The sequence below is a fragment of the Heterodontus francisci genome, unplaced genomic scaffold (genome assembly GCF_036365525.1).
Source record: "Heterodontus francisci isolate sHetFra1 unplaced genomic scaffold, sHetFra1.hap1 HAP1_SCAFFOLD_74, whole genome shotgun sequence".
Taxonomy (NCBI): Eukaryota; Metazoa; Chordata; class Chondrichthyes; order Heterodontiformes; family Heterodontidae; genus Heterodontus; species Heterodontus francisci.
The window spans coordinates 2,962,103-2,987,224 of NW_027140442.1; positions in this window are offsets into that span (position 1 = coordinate 2,962,103).

Genomic DNA, 25,122 nt, shown 5'->3' on the forward strand with positions numbered 1-25,122 from the left:
GACACCTAGGATCACAGACACACACTGACACCCAGTAACACAAACAAACACACACTGACACCCAGTAACACAGAGAACCACTGACACACAATAACAAAGACATCTTTTTTTTTTCTTTTTGGGCCTCCTTATCTCGAGAGACAATGGATACGCGCCTGGAGGTGGTCAGTGGTTTGTGAAGCAGCGCCTGGAGTGGCTATAAAGGCCAATTCTGGAGTGACAGGCTCTTCCACAGGTGCTGCAGAGAAATTTGTTTGTTGGGGCTGTTGCACAGTTGGCTCTCCCCTTGCGCCTCTGTCTTTTTTCCTGCCAACTACTAAGTCTCTTCGACTCGCCACAATTTAGCCCTGTCTTTATGGCTGCCCGCCAGCTCTGGCGAATGCTGGCAACTGACTCCCACGACTTGTGATCAATGTCACACGATTTCATGTCGCGTTTGCAGACGTCTTTATAACGGAGACATGGACGGCCGGTGGGTCTGATACCAGTGGCGAGCTCGCTGTACAATGTGTCTTTGGGGATCCTGCCATCTTCCATGCGGCTCACATGGCCAAGCCATCTCAAGCGCCGTTGACTCAGTAGTGTGTATAAGCTGGGGATGTTGGCCGCTTCAAGGACTTCTGTGTTGGAGATATAGTCCTGCCACCTGATGCCAAGTATTCTCCGAAGGCAGCGAAGATGGAATGAATTGAGACGTCGCTCTTGGCTGGCATACGTTGTCCAGGCCTCGCTGCCGTAGAGCAAGGTACTGAGGACACAGGCCTGATACACTCGGACTTTTGTGTTCCGTGTCAGTGCGCCATTTTCCCACACTCTCTTGGCCAGTCTGAACATAGCAGTGGAAGCCTTACCCATGCGCTTGTTGATTTCTGCAACTAGAGACAGGTTACTGGTGATAGTTGAGCCTAGGTAGGTGAACTCATGAACCACTTCCAGAGCGTGGTCGCCAATATTGATGGATGGAGCATTTCTGACATCCTGCCCCATGAAGTTCGTTTTCTTGAGGCTGATGGTTAGGCCAAATTCATTGCAGGCAGACGCAAACCTGTCGATGAGACTCTGCAGGCATTCTTCAGTGTGAGATGTTAAAGCAGCATCGTCAGCAAAGAGGAGTTCTCTGATGAGGACATTCCGTACTTTGGACTTCGCTCTTAGACGGGCAAGGTTGAACAACCTGCCCCCTGATCTTGTGTCACCAAGTAACATACACTGACACAAAGTAACAAAGACATACACTACACCAAGTAACAAAGACACACACTTACACCAAGTAACACAGACATACATTGACACCAAGTAAGAAAGACATACACTTACACCAAGTATTTTGACATACACTGACACCAAGTAACAAAGACAGACACTGATACCCAGTAACACAGACACACACTTACACCAAGCAACAAAGACTTACACTGACACCAAGTCACAAAGACACACTCTGACTCCCAGCAACAAAGACATACACTGACACCAAGTCACAAAGACATACACTGATACCCAGTAACACAGACACACACTTACATCAAGTAACAAAGACATCCACTGACACCAAGTAAAAAAGACATACACTTAAACCAAGTAACAAAGACATACACTGATACCCAGTAACACAGACACACACGTACACCAAGTAACAAAGACATACAGTGATACCCAGTAACAGAGACACACACTTATACCAAGTAGCACAGACATACACTGACACCAAGTAACAAAGACATACTCTGATACCCAGTAACACAGACGCACACTTACACCAAGTAACAAAGACAGACAATGATACCCAGTATCACAGACACACACTTACAACAAGTAACAAAGACATGTACTGACACCAAGTATCAAAGACATAAACTGACACCCCGTAACACAGACACACATGACACCATGTAACAAAGACACAGACTTACACCAAGTAACACAGACACACACTGACACCCAGTAACACAGCCACCCACTTACACCAAGTAACAAAGACATACAATGACACCAAGTAACAAAGACATACACTTACACCAGGTAACAAAGACAAACACTGACACCAAGTAACAAAGACATACACTGATACCCAGTAACACAGACACACACTTACACCAAGTAACAAAGACATACACTGACACCAAGTAAAAAAGACATACACTTACACCAAGTAACAAAGACATACACTGATACCCAGTAACACAGACAAACACTTACACCAAGTAACAAAGACATACACTGATACCCAGTAACACAGACACACACTTATACCAAGTAGCACAGACATACACTGACACCAAGTAACAAAGACATACACTGAAACCCAGTAACACAGACGCACACTTACACCAAGTGACAAAGACAGACAATGATACCCAGTATCACAGACACACACTTACAACAAGTAACAAAGACATGCACTGACACCAAGTATCAAAGACATAAACTGACACCCCGTAACACAGACACACACGGACACCATGTAACAAAGACACAGACTTACACCAAGTAACACAGACACACACTGACACCCAGCAACACAGACACACACTTACACCAAGTAACAAAGACATACAATGACACCAAGTAACAAAGACATACACTTACACCAGGTAACAAAGACATACACTGACACCAAGTAACAAAGACATTCACTGATACCCAGTAACACAGACACACACTTACACCAAGTAACACAGACATACACTGACACCAAGTAACAAAGACATACACTGATACCCAGTAACACAGGCACACACTTACACCAAGTAACAAAGACAGACACTGATAGCCAGTAACACAGACACACACTTACACCAAGTAACAAAGACACACACTGATACCCAGTAACACAGACACAAACTTACACCAAGTAACACAGACACACACTGACACCCAGTAACACAGACACACACTTACACCAAGTAACAAAGACATACAATGACACCAAGTAACAAAGGCATACACTGACACCAAGTAACAAAGACATAAACTGACACCCAGTAACACAGACACACACGGACACCAAGTCACAAAGACAAACACTTACACCAAGTAACACAGACACACACTGACACCCAGTAACACAGACACACACTTACACCAAGTAACAAAGACATACAATGACACCAAGTAACAAAGACATACACTTACACCAGGTAACAAAGACATACACTGACACCAAGTAACAAAGACATATACTGATACCCAGTAACACAGACACACACTTACACCAAGTAACACAGACACACACTGACACCAAGTAACAAAGACATACACTTACACCAAGTAACAAAGACAGACACTGATGCCCAGTAACACAGACACACACTGACACCAAGTAACAAAGACATACACTGATACCCAGTAACAGTGGCACACACTGAGGGGGGGGGGAATGGGGGGCGGTGGCCACATTGGCGCAGTGGTTAGCACCGCAGCCTCACAGCTCCAGGGACCTGGATTCGATTCTGGGTACTGCCTGTGCGGAGTTTGCAAGTTCCCCCTGTGTCTGCGTAGGTTTCCTCCGGGTGCTCCGGTTTCCTCCCAAATGCCAAAGACTTGCAGGTTGATAGGTTAATTGGCCATTATAAATTGCCCCTAGTATAGGTAGGTGGCAGGGAAATATATAGGGACAGGTGGGGATGTGATAGAAATACGTGATTAGTGTAGGATTAGTATAAATGGGTGGTTGATGGTCGGCACAGACTCGGTGGGCCGAATGGCCTGTTTAAGTGCTTTATCTCTAAAGTAAACTAAATACTGACACCTAGTGTCACAGACACACAATGACACCCAGTAACACAAACAAAGACACACTGACACCCAGTAACACAGAGAACCACTGATACACAATAACAAAGACATGCACTGACACCAAGTAACACAGACACACACTGACACCCAGTAACAAAGACATGCACAAACACAAAGTAACAAAGACATACACTGACACAAAGTAACAAAGACATACACTCACACCAAGTAACAAAGACACGCACTTACACCAAGTAACACAGACATACACTGACACGAAGTAAAACAGACACACACTGACACCCTGTAACACAAACAAACACACTGAAAGCAAGTAACACAGACATACACTGACACCAAGTAACAAAGACAGACACTGAAACCCAGTAACACAGGCACACACTGTGGGGAGGGGGGCACATATCGCGCAGTGGTTAGCACCGCAGCCTCACAGCTCCAGGGACCCGGGTTCGATTCTGGGTACTGCCTGTGCGGAGTTTGCAAGTTCTCCCTGTGTCTGCGTGGTTTTCCTCCGGGTGCTCCGGTTTCCTCCCACATGCCAAAGTCTTACAGGTTGATAGATTGACACAAAGTAACAAAGACATACACTGACACAAAGCAACAAAGACATACACTTACACCAAGTAACAAAGACACACACTTACACCAAGTAACACAGACATACACTGACACCAAGTAAGAAAGACATACACTTACACCAAGTATTTTGACATACACTGACACCAAGTAACAAAGACAGACACTGATACCCTGTAACACAGACACACACTTACACCAAGCAACAAAGACAAACACTGACACCAGGTCACAAAGACATACACTGATACCCAGTAACAAAGACACACACATACACCAAGTAACACAGACATACACTGACACCAAGTAACAAAGATATACACTGACACCCAGTAACACAGACACAGACGGACACCAAGTAACAAAGACACACACCTACACCAAGTAACACAGAGACACATTGACACAATCTAACACAGACATACACTGACACCAAGTAACAAAGACATACACTGATACCCAGTAACGCAGGCACACACTTCCACCAAGTAACAGACATACACTGACATCAAGTAACAAAGACATACACTGACACCAAGTAACAAAGACACACACTTACACCAAGTAACACAGACATACACTGACACCAAGTAACAAAGACACGCAATTAGACCAAGTAACAAAGACAGACACTGATACCCAGTAACACAGACACACACTTGCACCAAGGAAAAAAGACATACACTGATACCCAGTAACACAGGCACACACTGTGGGGAGGGGGGCACATATCGCGCAGTGGTTAGCACCGCGGCCTCACAGCTCCAGGGACCCGGGTTCGATTCTGGGTACTGCCTGTGCGAAGTTTGCAAGTTCTCCCTGTGTCTGCGTGAGTTTCCTCCGGGTGCTCCGGTTTCCTCCCACATGCCAAATACTTGCAGGTTGATCGGTTAATTGGCCATCAAAAAATGCCCCTAGTATAGGTAGGTGGTAGGGAAATATATAGGGAGAGGTGGGGATGTGATAGGAATACGGGATTAGTGTAGGATTATCATAAATGGGTGGATGATGTCCGGCACAGTCCGGTGGCCGAAGGTCCTGTATAAGGGCTGTATCTCTAAAATAAACTAAATACTGACACCTAGTGTCACAGACACACACTGACACCCAGTAACACAAACAAACACACACTGACACCAAGGAACACAGAGAACCACTGACACCCAGTAACAAAGACATACACTGACACCAAGTCACAAAGACATACACTGATACCCAGTAACACAGAAGCACACTGATACCCAGTAACACAGACACACACTGACACCAAGTAACAAAGACAGTCACTGACACCAAGTAAGAAAGGCATACACTGACACCAAGTAACAAAGACATACACTTACACCAAGTATTTTGACATACACTGACACCAAGTAACAAAGACATACACTGATACCCAGTAACACAGACACACACTGACACCACGTAACAAAGAAATGCCCTGACACCAAGTCACAAAGACACACACTGACACCAAGTCACAAAGACATACACTGATACACTGTAACACAGACACACACTTACACCAAGTAACAAAGACATATACTGACACCCAGTAACAAAGACATACACTGACACCCAGTAACACAGACACACACGGACAACATGTAACAAAGACACACAGTTACACCAAGTAACACAGACACACACTGACACCCAGTAACACAGACACACACTTACACCAAGTAACACAGACATACACTGACACCAAGTGGCAAAGACATACTCTGATACCCAGTAACACAGGCACACACTTACACCAATTAACACAGACATACACTGACACCAAGTAACAAAGACATACACTGACACCAAGTAACAAAGACATACACTTACACCAAGTAACAAAGACACAGACTTACACCAAGTAACCCAGACATACACTGAAACCAAGTATCAAAGACAGACAATTACACCAAGTAACAAAGACATACACTTACACCAAGTATTTTCACATACACTGACACCAAGTAACAAAGACATACACTGATAACCAGTAACACAGACACACACTTACACCAAGTAACAAAGACATACACTGACATAAAGTCACAAGGAAACACACTGACACCCAGTAACAAAGACATACACTGACACCAAGTCACAAAGACATACACTGATACCCAGTAACACAGACACACACTTACACCAAGTAACACAGACATACACTGACACCAAGTAACAAAGGCATACACTGATACCCAGTAACACAGACACACACTTACACCAAGTAACAAAGACAGACACTGATACCCAGTAACACAGACACACACTTACACCCAGTAACACAGAAACACACGGACACCAAGTAACAAAGACACACACTTACACCAAGTAACACAGACACACAGTGACACCCAGTAACGCAAACAAACGCACTGACACCAAGTAACACAGACACACACTTACAGCAAGTAACACAAACACACACTTACACCAAGTAACAAAGACATACACTGACACCAAGTTACAAAGACACACACTTACACCAAGTAACACAGACATATCACTGACACCAAGTGCAAAGAAATACACTTACACCAAGTAACACAGACATACACTGACACCAAGTAACAAAGACATACACTGATACCCAGTAACACAGACACACGCTTACACCAAGTAACAAAGACAGACACTGATACCCAGTAGCATAGACACACACTTACACCAAGTAACAAAGACATACACTGACACCCAGTAACAAAGTCATACACTGACATCCAGTAACACAGACACACACGGACACCAAGTAACAAAGACACATACTTACACCAAGTAACACAGACACACTCTGACACCCAGTAACACAGACACACACTTACACCAAGTAACAAAGACATACACTGACACCAAGTATCAAAGACACACATTGATCCCCAGTGACACAGGCACACTCTTACACCAAGTAACAAAGACATACACTGACACCAAGTAGCAAAGACATACACTGACACCAAGTAACAAAGACATACACTTACACCAAGCAACAAAGACACACACTTACACCAAGTAACCGAGACATACACTGGAACCAAGTAACAAAGACAGACAATTACACCAAGTAACAAAGACATACACTTACACCAAGTATTTTGACATAAACTGACACCAAGTACAAAGGCATACACTGATACCAAGTCACAAAGACATACACTGACACCCAGTAACAAAGACAGACACTGAAACCAAGTCACAAAGACATACACTGATACCCAGCAACACAGACACACACTTACACCAAGTAACACGGACACACACTGACACCAAGTAACAAAGACATACACTGATACCCAGTAACACAGACACACACTTACACCAAGTAACAAAGACAGACACTGATACCCAGTAACACAGACAGACTCTTCCACCTAGTAACAAAGACATATACTGACACCCAGTTATAAAGACATACACTGACACCCAGTAACACAGACACACAGGACACCAAGTAACAAAGGCACACACTTACACCAAGTAACACAGGCACACACTGACACCCAGTAACACAAACAAACACACTGACACCAAGTGACACAGACATACACTGACACCAGGTAACAAAGAAATACACTGACACCAAGTAACACAGACACACACTTACACCAAGTAACACAAACACACCCTGACACCAAGTAACACAAACACACACTTACACCAAGTAACAAAGACATAAACTGACACCAAGTAACAAAGACACACACTTACACCAAGTAACCCAGACATAGACTGACACCAAGTAACAAAGACATACACTTACACCAAGTAACACAGACATACACTGACACCAAGTCACAAAGACACACACTGACACCCAGTAACAAAGACATACAAAGACACCAAGTCACAAAGACATACACTGATACCCAGTAACACAGACACACACTTACACCAAGTAACGCAGACATACACTGACACCAAGTAACAAAGACATACACTGATACCCAGTAACACAGACTCACACTTACACCAAGAAACACAGACATACACTGACACCAAGTAACAAAGACACACACTGACACCCAGTAACACAGACACACAGGACACCAAGTAACAAAGACACACACTTACACCAAGTAACACAGGCACACACTGACACCCAGCAACACAAACAAACACACTGACACCAAGTGACACAGACATACACTGACACCTAGTAACAAAGACATCCACTGATACCCAGTAACACAGGCTCACACTTAGGGGGTGGGGGTGGGGGCACATTGGCGCAATCGTTAGCACCGCAGCGTCACAGCTCCAGGGACCCGGGTTCGATTCTGGGTAATGCCTGTGCGGAGTTTGCAAGTTCTCCCTGTGTCTGCGTGAGTTTCTTCCGGGTGCTCCGGTTTCCTCCCACATGCAGGTTGATAGGTTAATTGGCCATCATAAATTGCCCCTAGTATAGGTAGGTGGTATGGAAATATATAGGGACAGGTGGGGATGTGATAGGAATACGGGATTAGTGTAGGATTAGTATAAATGGGTGGTTGATGGTCGGCACAGACACGGTTGGCGAAGGGCCTGTTTCAGTGCAGCATCACTAAACTAAATACTGACACCAAGTAACACAAACAAACACACACTGACCCCCAGTAACACAGACATACACTGATACCCAGTGACACAGACACACACTTACACCAAGTAACAAAGACATACACTGACACCAAGTAACAAAGACATACACTTACACCAAGTAACACAGACATACACTGACACCAAGTAACAAAGACACACACTTACACCAAGTAACACAGACATACACTGACACCAAGTAACACAGACACACACTTACACCAAGTAACAAAGACATACACTGACACCCAGTAACAAAGACAGACACTGACACCCAGTAACACAGACACACACGGACACCAAGTAACAAAGACACACACTTACACCAGGTAACACAGACACACATTGACACCCAGTAACACAGACACACACTTACACCAAGTAACAAAGACATACACTGACACCAAGTAACAAAGACATACACTGACACCAAGTAACACAGACACACACTGACCCCCAGTAACACAGACATACACTGATACCCAGTGACACAGACACACACTTACACCAAGTAACAAAGACATACACTGACACCAAGTAACAAAGACATACACTTACACCAAGTAACACAGACATACACTGACACCAAGTAACAAAGACACACACTTAATCCAAGTAACACAGACATACACTGACACCGAGTAACACAGACACACACTTACACCAAGTAACACAAACACACACTTACACCAAGTAACAAGGACATACACTGACACCAAGTAACAAAGACACACACTTACACCAAGTAACACATACATGGACTGACACCCAGTAACACAAACAAACACACTGACACCAAGTAACACAGATATACACTGACACCAAGTAACAAAGACATACATTGATACCCAGTAACACAGACACACACTGGGAGGGGGGCACATTGGCGCAATGGTTAGCACCGCAGCGTCGCAGCTCCAGGGACCCGGGTTCGATTCTGGGTACTGCCTGTGCGGAGTTTTCCAGTTCTCCCTGTGTCTGCGTGAGTTTCTTCCGGGTGCTCCGGTTTCCTCCCACATGCCAAAGACTTGCAGGTTGATAGGTTAATTGGCCATCATAAATTGCCCCTAGTATAGGTAGGTGGTAGGGAAATATATAGGGACAGGTGGGGATGTGATAGGAATACGGGATTAGTGTAGGATTAGTATAAATGGGTGGTTGATGGTCGGCACAGACACGGTTGGCGAAGGGCCTGTTTCAGTGCAGCATCACTAAACTAAATACTGACACCCAGTAACACAAACAAACACACACTGACACCCAGTAACATAGAGAAACACTGAGACACAGTAACAAAGATATACACTGACACCCAGTAACACAGACACACAGGACACCAAGTAACAAAGACACGCACTTACACCAAGTAACACAGGCAAACACTGACACCCAGTAACACAAACAAACATACTGACACCAAGTGACACAGACATACATTGACACCAAGTAACAAAGACATACACTGACACCAAGTCACAAAGACACACACTGACACCCAGTAACAAAGACATACACTGACACCAAGTCACAAAGACATACACTGATACCCAGTAACACAGACACACACTTACACCAAGTAACACAGACATACACTGACACCAAGTAACAAAGACATAAACTGACACCAAGTCACAAAGACACACACTGACACCCAGTAACAAAGACATACACTGACACCAAGTCACAAAGACATACACTGATACCCAGCAACACAGACACACACTTACACCAAGTAACACAGACATACACTGACACCAAGTAACAAAGACGGACACTGATACAAAGTAACACAGACACACACTTACACCAAGTAACAAAGACATGCACTGACACCAAGTAACAAAGACAGAAACTGACACCCAGTAACACAGACACAGACGGACACCAAGTAACAAAGACACACACTTACACCAAATAACACAGACACACACATACACCAAGTAACCAAGACATACACTGACACCAAGTAACAAAGACATACACTTACACCAAGTAACACAGGCACACACTTCCACCAAGTAAAACAGACATACACTGACACCAAGTAACAAAGACATACACTGATACCCAATAACACAGACACACACTTACACCAAGTAACAAAGACAGAAACTGATATCCAGTAACACAGACAGACACTGACACCAAGTAACAAAGACATTAACTGACACCCAGTAACACAGACACACACGGACACCAAGTAACAAAGACACAAACTTACACCAAGTAACACAGACATACACTGACACCAATTAACAAAGACATACACTTACACCAAGTAACAAAGACATGCACTGACACCAAGTAACAAAGACATACACTGATACCCAGTAACACAGACACACACTTACACCAAGTAACAAAGACATACACTGATACCCACGAACACAGACACACACTTACAACAAGTAATAAAGACATACACTGACACCAAGTCACAAAGACAAACACTGACACCCAGTAACAAAGACATACACTGACACCAAGTCACAAAGACATACACTGATACACAGTTACACAGACACACACTTCCACCAAGTAACACAGACATACACTGACACCAAGTAACAAAGACAGACACTGATACCCAGTAACACAGACACACACTTACACCAAGTAACAAAGACAGACACTGATACCCAGTAACACAGCCACACACTTACATCAAGTAACTAAGACATACACTGACACCCAGTAACAAAGACAGACACTGACACCCAGTAACACAGACACACACGGACACCAAGTAACAAAGACATACACTGACACCAAGTAACAAAGACATACACTTACACCAAGTAACACAGACACACACTGACCCCCAGTAACACAGACATACAATGATACCCAGTGACACAGACACACACTTACACCAAGTAACAAAGACATACACTGACACCAAGTAACAAAGACATACACTTACACCAAGTAACACAGACATACACTGACACCAAGTAACAAAGACACACACTTACACCAAGTAACACAGACATACACTGACACCAAGTAACACAGACACACACTTACACCAAGTAACACAAACACACACTTACACCAAGTAACAAGGACATACACTGACACCAAGTTAGAAAGACACACACTTACACCAAGTAACACATACATGGACTGACACCCAGTAACACAAACAAACACACTGACACCAAGTAACACAGATATACACTGACACCAAGTAACAAAGACATACATTGATACCCAGTAACACAGACACACACTGGGAGGGGGGCACATTGGCGCAATGGTTAGCACCGCAGCGTCGCAGCTCCAGGGACCCGGGTTCGATTCTGGGTACTGCCTGTGCGGGGTTTTCCAGTTCTCCCTGTGTCTGCGTGAGTTTCTTCCGGGTGCTCCGGTTTCCTCCCACATGCCAAAGACTTGCAGGTTGATAGGTTAATTGGCCATCATAAATTGCCCCTAGTATAGGTAGGTGGTAGGGAAATATATAGGGACAGCTGGGGATGTGATAGGAATACGGGATTAGAGTAGGATTAGTATAAATGGGTGGTTGATGGTCGGCACAGACACGGTTGGCGAAGGGCCTGTTTCAGTGCAGCATCACTAAACTAAATACTGACACCCAGTAACACAAACAAACACACACTGACACCCAGTAACATAGAGAAACACTGATACACAGTAACACAGACATTCACTGATACCCAGTAACACATACACACACTTACACCAAGTAACAAAGACATACCCTGACACCAAGTCACATAGACACACACTGACACCCAGTAACAAAGACATACACTGATACCCAGTAACACAGACACACACTTACACCAAGTAACACAGACATTCACTGACACCAAGTAACAAAGACAAACACTGATACCCAGTAACACAGACACACACTTACACTAAGTAACAAAGACAGACACTGATAACAAGTAACACAGAGACACACTTACACTAAGTAACAAAGACATGCACTGACACCAAGTAACAAAGACAGAAACTGACACCCAGTAACACAGACACACACGGACACCAAGTAACACAGACACACACTTACACCAAGTAACACAGACACACACTGACACCCAGTAACACAGACACACACATACACCAAGTAACCAAGACATGCACTGACACCAAGTAACAAAGACATACACTTACACCAAGTAGCAAAGACATACACTGACACCAAGTAACAAAGACATACACTGATACCCAGTAACACAGACACACACTTACACCAAGTAACAAAGACAGACACTGATACTCATTAACACAGACACACAATTACACCAAATAGCAAAGAATACACTGACACCCAGTAACAAAGACATACACGGACACCAAGTAAAAAAGACACAGACTTACAACAAGTAACACAGACACACACTGACACCCAGTAACGCAGACACACACTTACACCAAGTAACAATGACATACACTGACACCAAGTAACAAAGACATACACTCACACCAAGTAACAAAGACATACACTGATATACAGTAACAGAGAAACACACTTACACCAAGTAACACAGACATACACTGACACCAAGTAACAAAGACAGACACTGATACCCAATAAAACAGGCACACTCTGGGGGAGGGGAGGGTGTGGACGGGGTACATTGGCGCAGTGTTTAGCACCGCAGCCTCACAGCTCCAGGGACCCGGGTTCGATTCTGGGTACTGCCTGTGCGGAGTTTGCAAGTTCTCCCTGTGTCTGCGTGAGTTTCCTCCGGGTGCTCCGGTTTCCTCCCACATGCCAAAGACTTGCAGGTTGATAGGTTAATTGGCCATCAAAAATTGCCCCTTGTATAGGTCGGTGATCGGGAAATATAAAGGGACAGGTGGGGATGTGATCGGAATACGGAATTAGTGTAGGATTATCATAAATTGGTGGTTGATGGTCGGCACAGACTGGGTGGGCCGAAGGGCCTGTTTAAGTGCTGTGTCTCGACACTAAACTAAATACTGACACCTAGTGTCACAGACATACACTGACACCAAGTAACAAAGACATACACTGATACCCAGTAACACAGACTCACACTTACACCAAGAAACACAGACATACACTGACACCAAGTAACAAAGACACACACTGACACCCAGTAACACAGACACACAGGACACCAAGTAACAAAGACACACACTTACACCAAGTAACACAGGCACACACTGACACCCAGCAACACAAACAAACACACTGACACCAAGTGACACAGACATACACTGACACCTAGTAACAAAGACATCCACTGATACCCAGTAACACAGGCTCACACTTAGGGGGTGGGGGTGGGGGCACATTGGCGCAATCGTTAGCACCGCAGCGTCACAGCTCCAGGGACCCGGGTTCGATTCTGGGTAATGCCTGTGCGGAGTTTGCAAGTTCTCCCTGTGTCTGCGTGAGTTTCTTCCGGGTGCTCCGGTTTCCTCCCACATGCAGGTTGATAGGTTAATTGGCCATCATAAATTGCCCCTAGTATAGGTAGGTGGTAGGGAAATATATAGGGACAGGTGGGGATGTGATAGGAATACGGGATTAGTGTAGGATTAGTATAAATGGGTGGTTGATGGTCGGCACAGACACGGTTGGCGAAGGGCCTGTTTCAGTGCAGCATCACTAAACTAAATACTGACACCAAGTAACACAAACAAACACACACTGACCCCCAGTAACACAGACATACACTGATACCCAGTGACACAGACACACACTTACACCAAGTAACAAAGACATACACTGACACCAAGTAACAAAGACATACACTTACACCAAGTAACACAGACATACACTGACACCAAGTAACAAAGACACACACTTACACCAAGTAACACAGACATACACTGACACCAAGTAACACAGACACACACTTACACCAAGTAACAAAGACATACACTGACACCCAGTAACAAAGACAGACACTGACACCCAGTAACACAGACACACACGGACACCAAGTAACAAAGACACACACTTACACCAGGTAACACAGACACACATTGACACCCAGTAACACAGACACACACTTACACCAAGTAACAAAGACATACACTGACACCAAGTAACAAAGACATACACTGACACCAAGTAACACAGACACACACTGACCCCCAGTAACACAGACATACACTGATACCCAGTGACACAGACACACACTTACACCAAGTAACAAAGACATACACTGACACCAAGTAACAAAGACATACACTTACACCAAGTAACACAGACATACACTGACACCAAGTAACAAAGACACACACTTACACCAAGTAACACAGACATACACTGACACCAAGTAACACAGACACACACTTACACCAAGTAACACAAACACACACTTAAAGCAAGTAACAAGGACATACACTGACACCAAGTAACAAAGACACACACTTACACCAAGTAACACATACATGGACTGACACCCAGTAACACAAACAAACACACTGACACCAAGTAACACAGATATACACTGCCACCAAGTAACAAAGACATACATTGATACCCAGTAACACAGACACACACTGGGAGGGGGGCACATTGGCGCAATGGTTAGCACCGCAGCGTCGCAGCTCCAGGGACCCGGGTTCGATTCTGGGTACTGCCTGTGCGGAGTTTTCCAGTTCTCCCTGTGTCTGCGTGACTTTCTTCCGGGTGCTCCGGTTTCCTCCCACATGCCAAAGACTTGCAGGTTGATAGGTTAATTGGCCATCATAAATTGCCCCTAGTATAGGTAGGTGGTAGGGAAATATATAGGGACAGGTGGGGATGTGATAGGAATACGGGATTAGTGTAGGATTAGTATAAATGGGTGGTTGATGGTCGGCACAGACACGGTTGGCGAAGGGCCTGTTTCAGTGCAGCATCACTAAACTAAATACTGACACCCAGTAACACAAACAAACACACACTGACACCCAGTAACATAGAGAAACACTGAGACACAGTAACAAAGACATACACTGACACCCAGTAACACAGACACACAGGACACCAAGTAACAAAGACACGCACTTACACCAAGTAACACAGGCAAACACTGACACCCAGTAACACAAACAAACATACTGACACCAAGTGACACAGACATACATTGACACCAAGTAACAAAGACATACACTGACACCAAGTCACAAAGACACACACTGACACCCAGTAACAAAGACATACACTGACACCAAGTCACAAAGACATACACTGATACCCAGTAACACAGACACACACTTACACCAAGTAACACAGACATACACTGACACCAAGTAACAAAGACATAAACTGACACCAAGTCACAAAGACACACACTGACACCCAGTAACAAAGACATACACTGACACCAAGTCACAAAGACATACACTGATACCCAGCAACACAGACACACACTTACACCAAGTAACACAGACATACACTGACACCAAGTAACAAAGACATACACTGATACCCAGTAACACAGACACACACTTACACCAAGTAACAAAGACGGACACTGATACAAAGTAACACAGACACACACTTACACCAAGTAACAAAGACATGCACTGACACCAAGTAACAAAGACAGAAACTGACACCCAGTAACACAGACACAGACGGACACCAAGTAACAAAGACACACACTTACACCAAATAACACAGACACACACTTACACCAAGTAACCAAGACATACACTGACACCAAGTAACAAAGACATACACTTACACCAAGTAACACAGGCACACACTTACACCAAGTAAAACAGACATACACTGACACCAAGTAACAAAGACATACACTGATACCCAATAACACAGACACACACTTACACCAAGTAACAAAGACAGAAACTGATACCCAGTAACACAGACACACACTTACACCAAGTAACACAAACACACACTTACACCAAGTAACAAGGACATACACTGACACCAAGTAACAAAGACACACACTTACACCAAGTAACACATACATGGACTGACACCCAGTAACACAAACAAACACACTGACACCAAGTAACACAGATATACACTGACACCAAGTAACAAAGACATACATTGATACCCAGTAACACAGACACACACTGGGAGGGGGGCACATTGGCGCAATGGTTAGCACCGCAGCGTCGCAGCTCCAGGGACCCGGGTTCGATTCTGGGTACTGCCTGTGCGGAGTTTTCCAGTTCTCCCTGTGTCTGCGTGAGTTTCTTCCGGGTGCTCCGGTTTCCTCCCACATGCCACAGACTTGCAGGTTGATAGGTTAATTGGCCATCATAAATTGCCCCTAGTATAGGTAGGTGGTAGGGAAATATATAGGGACAGGTGGGGATGTGATTGGAATACGGGATTAGTGTAGGATTAGTATAAATGGGTGGTTGATGGTCGGCAAAGACACGGTTGGCGAAGGGCCTGTTTCAGTGCAGCATCACTAAACTAAATACTGACACCAAGTTACACAAACAAACACACACTGACACCCAGTAACATAGAGAAACACTGAGACACAGTAACAAAGACATACACTGACACCCAGTAACACAGACACACAGGACACCAAGTAACAAAGACACGCACTTACACCAAGTAACACAGGCAAACACTGACACCCAGTAACACAAACAAACATACTGACACCAAGTGACACAGACATACATTGACACCAAGTAACAAAGACATACACTGACACCAAGTCACAAAGACACACACTGACACCCAGTAACAAAGACATACACTGACACCAAGTCACAAAGACATACACTGATACCCAGTAACACAGCCACACACTTACACCAAGTAACACAGACATACACTGACACCAAGTAACAAAGACATAAACTGACACCAAGTCACAAAGACACACACTGACACCCAGTAACAAAGACATACACTGACACCAAGTCACAAAGACATACACTGATACCCAGCAACACAGACACACACTTACACCAAGTAACACAGACATACACTGACACCAAGTAACAAAGACATACACTGATACCCAGTAACACAGACACACACTTACACCAAGTAACAAAGACGGACACTGATACAAAGTAACACAGACACACACTTACACCAAGTAACAAAGACATGCACTGACACCAAGTAACAAAGACAGAAACTGACACCCAGTAACACAGACACAGACGGACACCAAGTAACAAAGACACACACTTACACCAAATAACACAGACACACACTTACACCAAGTAACCAAGACATACACTGACACCAAGTAACAAAGACATACACTTACACCAAGTAACACAGGCACACACTTACACCAAGTAAAACAGACATACACTGACACCAAGTAACAAAGACATACACTGATACCCAATAACACAGACACACACTTACACCAAGTAACAAAGACAGAAACTGATAACCAGTAACACAGACAGACACTGACACCAAGTAACAAAGACATTAACTGACACCCAGTAACACAGACACACACGGACACCAAGTAACAAAGACACAAACTTACACCAAGTAACACAGACACACACTGACACCCAGTAACCCAGACACACACTTACACCAAGTAACAAAGACATACACTGACACCAATTAACAAAGACATACACTTACACCAAGTAACAAAGACATGCACTGACACCAAGTAACAAAGACATACACTGATACCCAGTAACACAGACACACACTTACACCAAGTAACAAAGACATACACTGATACCCACGAACACAGACACACACTTACAACAAGTAATAAAGACATACACTGACACCAAGTCACAAAGACAAACACTGACACCCAGTAACAAAGACATACACTGACACCAAGTCACAAAGACATACACTGATACACAGTTACACAGACACACACTTCCACCAAGAAACACAGACATACACTGACACCAAGTAACAAAGACAGACACTGATACCCAGTAACACAGACACACACTTACACCAAGTAACAAAGACAGACACTGATACCCAGTAACACAGCCACACACTTACATCAAGTAACTAAGACATACACTGACACCCAGTAACAAAGACAGACACTGACACCCAGTAACACAGACACACACGGACACCAAGTAACAAAGACACACACTTACACCAGGTAACACAGACACACATTGACACCCAGTAACACAGACACACACTTACACCAAGTAACAAAGACATACACTGACACCAAGTAACAAAGACATACACTTACACCAAGTAACACAGACACACACTGACCCCCAGTAACACAGACATACACTGATACCCAGTGACACAGACACACACTTACACCAAGTAACAAAGACATACACTGACACCAAGTAACAAAGACATACACTTACACCAAGTAACACAGACATACACTGACACCAAGTAACAAAGACACACACTTACACCAAGTAACACAGACATACACTGACACCAAGTAACACAGACACACACTTACACCAAGTAACACAAACACACACTTACACCAAGTAACAAGGACATACACTGACACCAAGTAACAAAGACACACACTTACACCAAGTAACACATACATGGACTGACACCCAGTAACACAAACAAACACACTGACCCCTAGTAACACAGATATACACTGACACCAAGTAACAAAGACATACATTGATACCCAGTAACACAGACACACACTGGGAGGGGGGCACATTGGCGCAATGGTTAGCACCGCAGCGTCGCAGCTCCAGGGACCCGGGTTCGATTCTGGGTACTGCCTGTGCGGAGTTTTCCAGTTCTCCCTGTGTCTGCGTGAGTTTCTTCCGGGTGCTCCGGTTTCCTCCCACATGCCAAAGACTTGCAGGTTGATAGGTTAATTGGCCATCATAAATTGCCCCTAGTATAGGTAGGTGGTAGGGAAATATATAGGGACAGCTGGGGATGTGATAGGAATACGGGATTAGAGTAGGATTAGTATAAATGGGTGGTTGATGGTCGGCACAGACACGGTTCGCGAAGGGCCTGTTTCAGTGCAGCATCACTAAACTAAATACTGACACCCAGTAACACAAACAAACACACACTGACACCCAGTAACATAGAGAAACACTGATACACAGTAACACAGACATTCACTGATACCCAGTAACACATACACACACTTACACCAAGTAACAAAGACATACACTGACACCAAGTCACATAGACACACACTGACACCCAGTAACAAAGACATACACTGATACCCAGTAACACAGACACACACTTACACCAAGTAACACAGACATTCACTGACACCAAGTAACAAAGACAAACACTGATACCCAGTAACACAGACACACACTTACACTAAGTAACAAAGACAGACACTGATAACAAGTAACACAGAGACACACTTACACTAAGTAACAAAGACATGCACTGACACCAAGTAACAAAGACAGAAACTGACACCCAGTAACACAGACACACACGGACACCAAGTAACACAGACACACACTTACACCAAGTAACACAGACACACACTGACACCCAGTAACACAGACACACACATACACCAAGTAACCAAGACATGCACTGACACCAAGTAACAAAGACATACACTTACACCAAGTAGCAAAGACATACACTGACACCAAGTAACAAAGACATACACTGATACCCAGTAACACAGACACACACTTACACCAAGTAACAAAGACAGACACTGATACTCATTAACACAGACACACAATTACACCAAATAGCAAAGAATACACTGACACCCAGTAACAAAGACATACACGGACACCAAGTAAAAAAGACACAGACTTACAACAAGTAACACAGACACACACTGACACCAAGTAACAATGACATACACTGACACCAAGTAACAAAGACATACACTCACACCAAGTAACAAAGACATACACTGATATACAGTAACAGAGAAACACACTTACACCAAGTAACACAGACATACACTGACACCAAGTAACAAAGACAGACACTGATACCCAATAAAACAGGCACACACTGGGGGAGGGGAGGGTGTGGACGGGGTACATTGGCGCAGTGTTTAGCACCGCAGCCTCACAGCTCCAGGGACCCGGGTTCGATTCTGGGTACTGCCTGTGCGGAGTTTGCAAGTTCTCCCTGTGTCTGCGTGAGTTTCCTCCGGGTGCTCCGGTTTCCTCCCACATGCCAAAGACTTGCAGGTTGATAGGTTAATTGGCCATCAAAAATTGCCCCTAGTATAGGTCGGTGATCGGGAAATATAAAGGGACAGGTGGGGATGTGATCGGAATACGGAATTAGTGTAGGATTATCATAAATTGGTGGTTGATGGTCGGCACAGACTGGGTGGGCCGAAGGGCCTGTTGAAGTGCTGTGTCTCGACACTAAACTAAATACTGACACCTAGTGTCACAGACACACACTGACACCCAGCAACACAAACAAACACACAATGACACCCAGTAACACAGAGAAACACTGATAAACAGTTACAAAGACATACACTGACACCCAGTAACAAAGACATACACTGACAACAAGTCACGAAGACATACACTGATACCAAGTCACAAAGACATCCACTTACACCAAGTAACAAAGAAACACACGTGCACCAAGTAACACAGACAGACACTGACACCAAGTAACAAAGACAAACACTTAGACCAAGTATTTTGACCTACACTGACACCAAGTAACAAAGACATACACTGATACCCAGTAACACAGACACACACTTACACCAAGTAACAAAGACATACACTGACACCAAGTCACAAAGAAACACACTGACACCCAGAAACAAAGACATACACTGACACCAAGTCACAAAGACATACACTGAATCCCAGTAACACAGACACACACTTACACCAAGTAACACGGACATACACTGACACCAAGTAACAAAGACATACACTGATACCCAGTAACACAGACACACATTTAAACCAAGTAACAACGACAGACACTGATACCCAGTAACACAGACACAAACTTACACCAAGTAACAAAGACATACACTGACACCCAGTAACAAAGACATACACTGACACCCAGTAACACAGACACACACGGACACCAAGTAACAAAGACACACACGGACACCAAGTAACTATGACACACACTTACACCAAGTAACACAGACACACACTGACACCCAGTAGCACAGACACACACTTACACCAAATAACACAGACATACACTGACACCAAGTAACAAAGACATACACTGATACCCAGTAACACAGGCACACACTTACACAAAGTAACACAGTCATACACTGACACCAAGTAACAAAGACATACAGTGACACCAAGTAACAAAGTCATACACTTACACCAAGTAACAAATACACACACTTACACCAAGTAACACAGAGATACACTGACACCAAGTAACAAAGACAGACAATTACACCAAGTAACAAAGACATACATTTACACAAAGTATTTTGACATACACTGACACCAAGTAACAAAGACATACACTGATACCCAGTAACACAGACACACACGGACACCAAGTAACAAAGACACACACTGACACCAAGTAAAAAAGACATACACTGACACCAAGTCACAAAGACATACACTGATACCAAGTCACAAAGACATACACTGATGCCCAGTAACAAAGACACACACTTACAACAAGTAACACAGACATACACTGACACCAAGTAACAAAGACAGACAATTACACCAAGTAACAAAGACATACACTTAAACCAAGTATTTTGACATACACTGACACCAAGTAACAAAGACATGCACTGATACCCAGTAGCGCAGACACACACTTACACCCAGTAAAAAAGACATACACTGACACCAAGTCACAAAGACATACACTGATGCCCAGTAACACAGACACACACTGACACCAAGTAACAAAGACATACACTGACACCAAGTAACAAAGACAAACACTTACACCAAGTAACACAGATACACACTGACACCAAGTAACAAAGACAGACAATTACACCAAGTAACAAAGACATACATTTACACCAAGTATTTTGACATACACTGACATCAAGTAACAAAGACATACACTGATATCAAGTCACAAAGGCATACACCGATGCCCAGTAAAAAAACACACACTTACACCAAGTAACACAGACATACACTGACACCAAGTAACAATGACAGACAATTACACCAAGTAACAAAGACATACACTTGCACCAAGTATTATGACAGACACTGACACCAAGTAACAAAGACATACACTGATACCCAGTAAAGTAGACACACAGTTACACCCAGTAAAAAAGACATACACTGACACCAAGTCACAAAGACATACACTGATGCCCAGTAACACAGACACACACTGACACCAAGTAACAAAGACATACACTTACACCAAGTAACAAAGACAAACACTTACACCAAGTAACACAGATATACACTGACACCAAGTTTCAAAGACATACACTGATACCAAGTCGCAAAGACATTCACTGATGCCCAGTAACAAAGACATACACTGACACCAAGTAACAAAGACATACACTTACACCAAGTAACAAAGACAAACACTTACACCAAGTAACACAGATATACACTGACACCAAGTTTCAAAGACATACACTGATACCAAGTCACAAAGGCATACACTGATGCCCAGGAAAAAAACACACACTTACACCAAGTAACACAGACATACACTGACACCAAGTAACAAAGACAGACAATTACACCAAGTAACAAAGACATACACTTACACCAAGTATTTTGACATACACTGACACCAAGTAACAAAGACATACACTGATACCCAGTAACGCAGACACACAGTTACACCCAGTAACAAAGACATACACTGACACCATGTCACAAAGACATACACTGATGCCCAGTAACACAGACACACACTGACACCAAGTAACAAAGACATACACTTACACCAAGTAACAAGGACAAACACTTACACCAAGTAACACAGATATACACTGACACCAAGTAACAAAGACAGACAATTACACCAAGTAACAAAGACATACACTTACACCAAGTATTTTGACATACACTGACACCAAGTAACAAAGACATACACTGATACCAAGTCACAAAGGCATGCACTGATGCCCAGTAACAAAGACACAAACTTACACCAAGTAACACAGACATACACTGACACCAAGTAACAAATACAGACAATTACACCAAGTAACAAAGACATACACTTGCACCAAGTATTATGACAGACACTGACACCAAGTAACAAAGACATACACTGATACCCAGTAACGTAGACACACAGTTACACCCAGTAAATATACATACACTGACACCAAGTCACAAAGACATTCACTGATGCCCAGTAACACAGACACACACTGACACCAAGTAACAAAGACATACACTTACACCAAGTAACAAAGACAAACAATTACACCAAGTAACACAGATATACACTGACACCAAGTTTCAAAGACATACACTGATAGCAAGTCGCAAAGACATTCACTGATGCCCAGTAACAAAGACATACACTGATACCAAGTCACAAAGGCAAACACTGATGCCCAGGAAAAAAACACACACTTACACCAAGTAACACAGACATACACTGACACCAAGTAACAAAGACAGACAATTACACCAAGTAACAAAGACATACACTTACACCAAGTATTTTGACATACACTGACACCAAGTAACAAAGACATACACTGATACCCAGTAACGCAGACACACAGTTACACCCAGTAACAAAGACATACACTGACACCAAGTCACAAAGACATACACTGATGCCCAGTAACACAGACACACACTGACACCAAGTAACAAAGACATACACTTACACCAAGTAACAAGGACAAACACTTACACCAAGTAACACAGATATACACTGACACCAAGTAACAAAGACAGACAATTACACCAAGTAACAAAGACATACACTTACACCAAGTAACAAAGACAAACACTTACACCAAGTAACACAGATATACACTGACACCAAGTAACAAAGACAGACAATTACACCAAGTAACAAAGACATGCACTTACTCCAAGTAACAAAGATACACACTTACACCAAGTAACACAGACACACACTTAGACCAAGTAAAAAAGACAGACACTGATACCCAGAAACACAGACACACTTACACCAAGTAACAAAGACATCCACTGACACCCAGTAACACAGACACACACGGACACCAAGTAACAAAGACACACACTGACACCAAGTAAAAAAGACATGCACTGACACCAAGTAACAAAGTCAAACACTTACACCAAGTAACAAAGACAAACACTTGCACCAAGTAACACAGATATACACTGACA